The 8,719-nt window shown below is 39.5% G+C and overlaps 1 non-coding gene across 1 annotated transcript; it reads right to left on the bottom strand.

Moving 5' to 3' along the window:
- On the bottom strand, window positions 3,050-3,121 carry TRNAC-GCA. The gene has a single exon. It is a non-coding gene; the product is annotated as a tRNA-Cys (tRNA).

Below are 8,719 nucleotides of genomic sequence, written 5' to 3'. Positions count from 1 at the left end.
GAAGTCCCCAGAGTCCTTCATTTTGAGTTCATCTGATGTTTCTTTGTGATTTGATTCAGGCTATGCACTTTGGGCCAGAGCAGCACAAAAGCAACTTGCTCATCTTAAACAGGACTGGGACTTGGATAAAGCAGAGGAAGTACCCAGTGCACAACATTTAAGGAGATATTCAGTCTAGCTACATGCAAGTACAAGCTCAGCCCTAAATGCTTCATTTCTCCCACCTGAGTCCAGTCCTGCTTGCCAGCACATCATCTTAAGAAGTATGTGGTATCCATTAGTTTAATATGATGTTTGTTGGTCACTTGATAATGTGGTGCCAGATTTCTTCATTATGCAGAAATCTGAAATTAGTAAACGTCTTTTGCAGTTAATAAACATCTGATACGGAGATACTTTGAGACAATATAAATATCCTATCACTCTTCAAACTTTCACCTAGTTAAGTTTAACATCCATTGATGATCCTTGCTTTAATCAGTGAAAAAAAAGTGAAAGTGTTTGTCACTCAGTCGTGTCCAACTCTTTGTAACCCTGTAGCCTTTCAGGCTCCTCTCTCCATGGTATATGCCAGGCAAGAATACTGGAGTGGGTTGCCATTCCCTCATCCAGGGGATCTTCCTGACCCAGGGATCAAACTTGGGTTTCCTGAGTTGCAGGCAGATTCTTTACTGTTTAAGCCACTAGGGAGGCTCTAATAAATTATCAAGATGGTTGCCAAATGGTGATATTTTAAAATTCCATCATTCTTTCTGCATTTATTGATTGACATTTTTATAACGGAAAAATTTGGGTTCATCAAACAACCTATATGTCACTATGAACTTCCTCTCCCAGACTGGATACCAAAATGTTAAATGAAACATGTGAAAATGAAAGAGAAGTCCATTCTTTCTTGCCCTGTTTCTCATCTGTAAGGCAGATCTCCAGATAACATTTCCTTAAGATCAAGGAAACTTTTTTTAAAAAGAGATATTGATGTAAAGCCTAGTTGCATTCATGTTTCTAGACTAAATAAACTTTATTCTTGTTTATATGTTTTATGGCCACTTATTTAGCACTTGAAAGTTCAAAGTCTATTCGACTGCCCTGCCCTTTTTTCTCACTTTGAGAAACTGTGGTTCCTAAACGGGTTGAATTCAATTAGTACTTACTAGATGTTAGTTTCGGAGAAGGCAGTGGTACCCTACTCCAGTACTCTTGCCTGGAAAATCCCATAGACAGAGGAGCCTGGTAGGCTGCAGTCCATGGGGTCGCTAGGAGTCAGACACAACTGAGCGACTTCACTTTCCCTTTTTACTTTCATGCATTGGAGAAGGAAATGGCAACCCGTTCCGGTGTTCTTGCCTGGAGAATCCCAGGGACGGGGGAGCCTGGTGGGCTGCCATCTCTGGGGTTGCACAGAGTCGGACACGACTGAAGCGACTTAGCAGCAGCAGCAGCAGCAGCAGAAGTTAGTTTGCATGTGTTCCCTGACGCTTGGGTGTTTGCAATTTGATATATATGTGAAAATTAAATCCTTCAGTTGGTCATGTTGGCTGTGATTTTCCTGATTATGATACAGTTTGTCTGATGCAGGCAAAAAAACCTGACTAGAATTATAGTGGCAAAGGCCTGTTTTTGATTAATTTTTATAGTGTTAAAATTCAGTTTTCATTGCTACAGCTTGTTGAAATTTTATCCACATTTAAAATATGATTTGGAGGATTAATGAGGTTTAATTGAGGAGACTCATTTCTCCATTGTATTTAACATCTCTGGTTATAAGAATAGTGTTGTTGCTACCTGTTTTGATAATAAGATAAGATTTGAATTTCAGTGTAATGTAATGCCTCCTAATGAGGATATTCAGTTCTTTTTTGTTTTGATAATAAGATAAGATTTGAATTTCAGTTTAATGTAATGCCTCCTAATCAGGATATTCAGTTCTTTTTCTGAAAACTAGAATAATGTCATCTGAAAAGTTGATCCTTTTATGTAAACAAGGCACACAATTTGTTTAAGCATGTTGTAAAAAATACCAGATGTTGGAGTAAACAAACCTTAATCTTTTATTAAGTTAGAATTAAAATTCAGACAGGCTTCCTTTATAGTTTATACTTTGTAGAAATTGCATTTTGTACAAACTGAAGGTTTATGGCAGCCTCATATTGACCATATATAACAGCACCATTTTCCCAACAGCATTATTTTTAAATTGAGCTATGAACATGGTTTTTTGTCATAATGCTATTGCACACATAAAAGTCTACAATATAGTGTAAACATAACCTGTATATGCACTGAGAAACCATGAAGTTGATATAACTCCCTTTGTTGTGATACTTGGCTTTACTGTGGTAGTCTGGAAATGAATCTGCAATACCGTTCTTATCTATGAGGTATGCTTGTATTGAAAATAAGAGGAAATTATTTGGGGAAAAAAAGTTGCTTAATGGAGTTATGATAGACAAACAACCCAGTTTAGTACAGGGCAAAGGAGTTGAATTGACAGCTCTCAAAAGAAAGCATGCAGATGGCTAACCAGCCCAGGAAGAGGTGCTCGCCGTTATCAGCCATTCAGTTCAGTTCAGTTCAGTCGCTCAGTCGTGTTCAGCTCTTTGCGACCCCATGAATTGCAGCTCGCCAGGCCTCCCTGTCCATCACCAACTTCCGGAGTTCACCCAGACTCACGTCCATCGAGTCGGTGATGCCATCCAGCCATCTCATCCTCTGTCGTCCCCTTCTCCTCCTGCCCCCAATCCCTCCCAGCATCAGAGTCTTTTCCAATGAGTCAACTCTTCACATGAGGTGGCCAAAGTACTGGAGTTTCAGCCGTTAGAGATGAAAATCAAAACTGCAGAGGGGCACCACTTCATACCCACTAGGACTGTCATAATTTAAAAAGGGAAAATAATAAGTGTTGGTGAGGATATAGTAAAAGTAAAGTCGCTCAGTCGTGTCCGACTCTTTGCGACCCCATGGACTGTAGCCTATCAGGCTCCTCCGTCCATGGTATTTTCCAGGCAAGAGTGCTGGAGTAGATTGCCATTTCCTTCTCCAGGGGATCTTCCCAACCCAGGAATCGAACCTGGGTCTCCTGCATTGCGGGCAGACGCTTTACCGTCTGAGCCACCAGGGAAGCCATTTGAACTTTGTCCATTTCTGGTGGAAATGTAAAATCATGTAGCCTCTGGGAAGAACGGTTTAGAGATTCCTCAGTATTCTACCTACCACCCAGAAATTCCACTCCTACAATTATACTGTAAAGAATTGAACATAAGTATTTAAATAAAAACATGTATGTGAATGTTTATAGCAGCACTATTCATAATAGCCAAAAGATGGAAACGACCCAAAAATCCATTACACAGATGAAAGAATAAAAAATATATGGTACATCTATACAATGGAATCATATTCAGTCATAGCAAAGAATGAAGTAGTGGTGCATGCTACAACGTGGATGAGGCTTGAAAACACTGTGCTAGATGAAAGAAGCCTGACATGAAAAGTTGCTGTACTATATTTCACAAGTGTCTTGACCCAATTTAAAGTCATGGTGAAAATTCTTATTTCCTCTTCGTGGGTGGTTTGCTAAGCCTCCACCCTGACTACTTCCTTCTGGGGCTCTGGGACCCCTGGGCTATATATGCACATTCCCCGTTGCCAGAGGTCCCCAGATACCCAACAGGGGTGACCTCTTCTTCCTTAGACCTACATGATTTTTCAAAATTCCCGATTCCCAGGAAGCCCATAAAATCAAGTTAATCTCACCCTGCTTGTTATATGTGAGCTGCTTCCTCCAGCTCCAGCCTCTTCCTACCGTGTCTCAGATGCAAACCCAGGTTGGTCCTTCAAGAAGGCCTTCTCTCAACTAGGGAAAAAGCCTTCTCTCAGCTAGGGAAGTAACCAAGTGTTCTGCCTTTCCTCTACTCAGAGTGTCTTTGTGTTCTGTCCTGTCATCCAAAGAATCTATAGTTATACTTAATGTCTTGTAATTATTACCCTGTTTTCATGAATATCCAGAATAGGAAAGTCCATAGAGATGAAAATCAACTTTGTGGCTGCCAGGGGCCATGAGGAAGGAGAGGGAAAGTGACAAGTAGGGTTTCCATTTGGGCTGATGGAAAACTTCTGCAGCTACCCACAGTAGTGGATGCCTAGCATCAGACATGTACTTAAAACCACTGTGTTGTATACTTTTAAATTGTTAAAATGGTGAATGGTAAATTTGGTTATGTGTGTGTGTGCTTAGTGTATGTTACCACATTTTTAAAAAACTACAAGACAAAAAATAAGACCAAGTCAAAAAAAAGAGAAAGAGAGGCTAAAGGTACATGTTTTAAAGTATGTCAATTCCTGTGAGTGCAAGAAAAGAAAGTCTTAACTTCTTTGAGGGTACACTTTTTTTCTATAACTAGATTGACTCTGAGAATTCCCTGGCAGTCCATTGGTTGACTTCGCCTCTAATGCAGGGACTGTGGGTTCAATCCCTGGTCAGGGAACTAAGATCCCGTACTTCACGGGGTCAAAAAGAAAAAAGACTGACTTTAATGGTATTAATGCATTTATCACAGAATAAATAATACTCTATACTCCAACAGAATGGCTAATATTAAAGATGAATAAGACAAAGTTTGGTGGACATGTGGGATAAATTGAATTCTCACCCATGGATGGTGAGATGGTATGACCACTTGGAAAAAAGTCTTACAGTTCCTTATGTTACTAAATGTATGCATATCCTATGACCCACAAATTCCATTCTTAGGTATTTACTCAAGATAAATGAAAACAAATGTCTACAAAAAGACTTGTACAAAGACATTCATAATAGCTTTATTCATAAGAACCCCAAACTGGAAACAGATCAGCTGTTTATCAGTTGGAGAATAAATCTCAAACTATGTTCTTCTCACAATGGACTGCTATTGAGAAATAAAGAGAAGCAAACTATTGATATACACAATAACATGAATGAATCCTAAAACACTGAGTAAAAGAAACCTAGCATAAAACGTGTATACTCTATTGAATCCCTATATTTATATACCTGAAACTAATAATATTGTTTATACTTGTTTTTTTTCTTTTCTTTTATTTTTTTAATTTTTTTTTTTACTTTATTTTACTTTACAATACTGTATTGGTTTTGCCATACATTGACATGAAAAAAATATGGAACGCTTCACGAATTTGCATGTCATCGTTGCGCAGGGGCCATGCTAATCTTCTCTGTATCGTTCCAATTTTAGTATATGTGCTGCCGAAGCGAGCACTATACTTCAGTTTTTTAAACTTTACTTCAGTTTTTTTCTTTTAAAGAAAACATACTGTATTTTTCTGTTGACATAAAGTTCTAGAGCTGACACAATTTATTTTTGGTGAAAAATTTTCAGAATAATGGGTGCCTCTTGGTACTTGGGAATTTATTGGGAAAGGGCGCGAGGGAATTTCCTGTGTGTGATGTTCCTGTTCTGTATCTTGGTGATGATTTACACTGCACTGTTTACTGTTTGTCAGACCTCACAGCCCACTTAAGATTTGTACATTTGATGACCCAGAGAGATGTTATGAGGAGGGAGGTGGGAGGGGGGTTCATGTTTGGGAACGCATGTACACCCGTGGTGGATTCATGTCAATGTATGGCAAAACCAATACAGTATTGTAAAGTAAAATAAAGTAAAAAAAAAAAAAAGATTTGTACATTTCATGGAAATTTTACTTGTAGAGAAACAAAAATGAACCATAAAATATTGAATTCCAGTTAGTGATATGCATGCTGAAGTGTTTGGGGGAGACATACTAACATCTGCAACTTATGTTGAAATGCCTACAACAATAAGATGGATTGGTAAATGGAAAGAGAGATGGACTGATGCATAGTAAAATATTAATGGTAGAATCAGGTGATGTGTATATGAATGTTCAGAAGTTATTTTTTAACTTTTATGTATGTTTGGAAACTTTTTATAGTAAGATACAGGAAGGACTTCCCTGGTGGTCCAGTGGCTAAGACTGCACCTTCCCAATGCAGGGGGCCAAGGTTCCATCCCTGGTCACGGAACTAGATCCCACATGTAACTAAAACACCCTGCACATGGTGACTAAGACTCAGTGCACCAAATAAGGAAATAAATAAACTTAACAAAATAAAGATATTGGAGAAAATAATAAAATATATGTTGTCAAACCCACCCTTATTGTCTGGAGTCTTAAAACTTCGCAAGAAAATTGGACAAATATTCTTTAAAACTAGCCAAGTACCCCAAATTCTAAGAACTGTTTCTCTTTGTCTAAAAATCTCAGTGATCACCAAGAGTTGTTACAAAGCTTCTTTGTCTATCTGGACTGCATGGCCTTTTGACAGCTGGGACAAACCTTCGGAGTCAAGCTTCTTAGGATCAATTACTAGGCTTTAATGGCCAATTACACCGTGAACTGATGAAACCCTCTAATTTGGTGGAATGGATCCTTTACTGCCTGAGGGTAACTACTCTTCATGGTCAGTCTCCATTTCCCTACCAGCCAGTATCCAACGATGGTCTTTGCAGCCTCCTGGTTTTCCCTCTTCCTGCCCTTTCACATCTGTTGCTGTCATCTTTCTTGAGAAAGCGCACAGATTGCTGCTGAGTTGTGTGCTCACTATGCAGTAATACTATACAATAGAAGATGGCCGATTCATGATCCATAGAGGAAAGGTTCCTGAAGCAGATGTGTGGTGATCCTAGACCTGGCCCTGCTGCTTTGTCAGTGTGTGACCTTGGGCAAGTCACTCAACTCCTCTTAGCCTCACTTTATCAATCTCTGCAATGGATGAAGCAGGCTGAGAGGTTCTCCAGGCAAGTTTTAGCCCTAAAACTCACCTGCTATTCTTTCTTGGCCAAACTATAGTTCAGTTCAGTTGCTCAGTTGTGTCCAACTCTTTGCGACCCTATGGACTAAAGGATGCCAGGCTTCCATGTTCATCACACACTCCTGGAACTTGCGGAAACTCATGTCCATCAAGTCGGTGATGCCATCCAACCATCTCATCCTCTGTCATCCCCTTCTCCTCCTGCTTTCAATCTTTCCCAGCATGAGGGTCTTTCCTAGTGAGTCAGTTATTCACATCAGGTAGCCAAAGTATTGGAGTTTCAGCTTCAGCATCAGTCCTTCCAATGAATATTAAGGACTGATTTCCTTTAAGATTACCCGGTTTGATATCCTTGCAGTCCAAGGGACTCTCAAGCATCTTATCCAACACCACAGTTCAAAAGCATCAATTCTTCAGCACACAGCTTTCTTGACGGTCCAACTGTCACATCCATATATGACTACTGGAAAAACCATAGCCTTGACTAGATGGACATTTGTCGGCAAAGTAATGTCTCTGCCTTTGAATATACTATCTGGGTTGGTCATAATTTTTCTTCCAAGGAGTAAGTGTCTTTTAATTTCATGGCTGCAGTCACCATCATCAGTGATTTTAGAGTCCAAGAAAAGAAAGTCTGTCACTGTTTCCATTGTTCCCCCATCTATTTGCCATGAAGTGACGGGACCGGATGCCATGATCTTCGTTTTCTGAATATTGAGTTTTAAGCCCGCTTTTTCACTCTTCTCTTTCACTTTCCTTAAGAGACTCTTTAGTTCCTGTTCATTTTCTGCCATAGGGGTGGTATCAGCTGGGTGTCTGAGGTTATTGATATTTCTCCTGGCAATCTTGATTCCAGCTTGTGCTTCATCCAGCCTGGCATTTCTCATAATGTACTCTGTATATAAATTAAATAAGCAGGGTGACAATATACAGCCTTGATGTACCCCTTTCCTGATTTGGAACCTGTCCATTGTTCCATGTCTGGTTCTAACTTTTGCTTCTTGACATCCATACAAATTTCTCAGGAGGCATGTCAGGTGGTCTGGTATTCCCATTTCTTTCAGAATTTTCCACAGTTTGTGGTGATCCACACAGTCAAAGGCTTTGGCGTAGTCAATAAAGCAGTAGATGTTTTTCTGGAATTCTTTTGCTTTCTCTATGATCAAACGGATGTTGGCAATTCATCTCTTGTTCCTCTGCCTTTTCTAAATCCAGCTTGAACATATGGAAATTCATGGTTCATGTACTATTGAAGCCTGGCTTGGAGAATTTTGAGCATTACTTTACTAGCATGTGAGATGAGTGCAATTGTGTGGTAGTTTGCACATTCTTTGGCATTGCCCTTCTTTGGGATTGGAATGAAAATTGACCTTTTCCAGTCCTGCAGCCAGGACTGGAGTTTTCCAAATTTGCTGGTATATTGAGTGCAGCACTTTAACAGCATCATCTTTTGGTCAGACTTAACAAGTACTAATTTCCAAATGACATTTCCCCAAATTGTAATGTTTCTCCTGTTGACTTTGCCCAATTTTATTTTGTTACTTTTTCTCAAGGTTTAACATGTACTGTGTAGATAGAGTTCATGTTCAAAAAGGCTTGTTTATGAAACAGCAGCCCACTCATCCTCACATTTGTCCCTCCTCAGAAGTACTTAAAATTTTTTCTTTTCAATCTGCAGAAGAGTTGAAAGAATAGTAGTCAGCATTCATACCTGAATAGTCCTCATCTAAAGGGCTCTTGCTGACATCTGACCATGCTCCATCTTTTTCTATACTTACTTTATGCCAGACCATCTGAAAGTGGGAGGCAGATATATGACATTTCACCCCTAAATACAACGGCTTGCAACTTCCAAGATTATGAACATCTCCTACTTAACTG

This window comes from Capra hircus, chromosome 1 (assembly GCF_001704415.2).
Source record: "Capra hircus breed San Clemente chromosome 1, ASM170441v1, whole genome shotgun sequence".
NCBI lineage: Eukaryota > Metazoa > Chordata > Mammalia > Artiodactyla > Bovidae > Capra > Capra hircus.
This window is presented reverse-complemented; position numbering and strand designations above follow the sequence as displayed.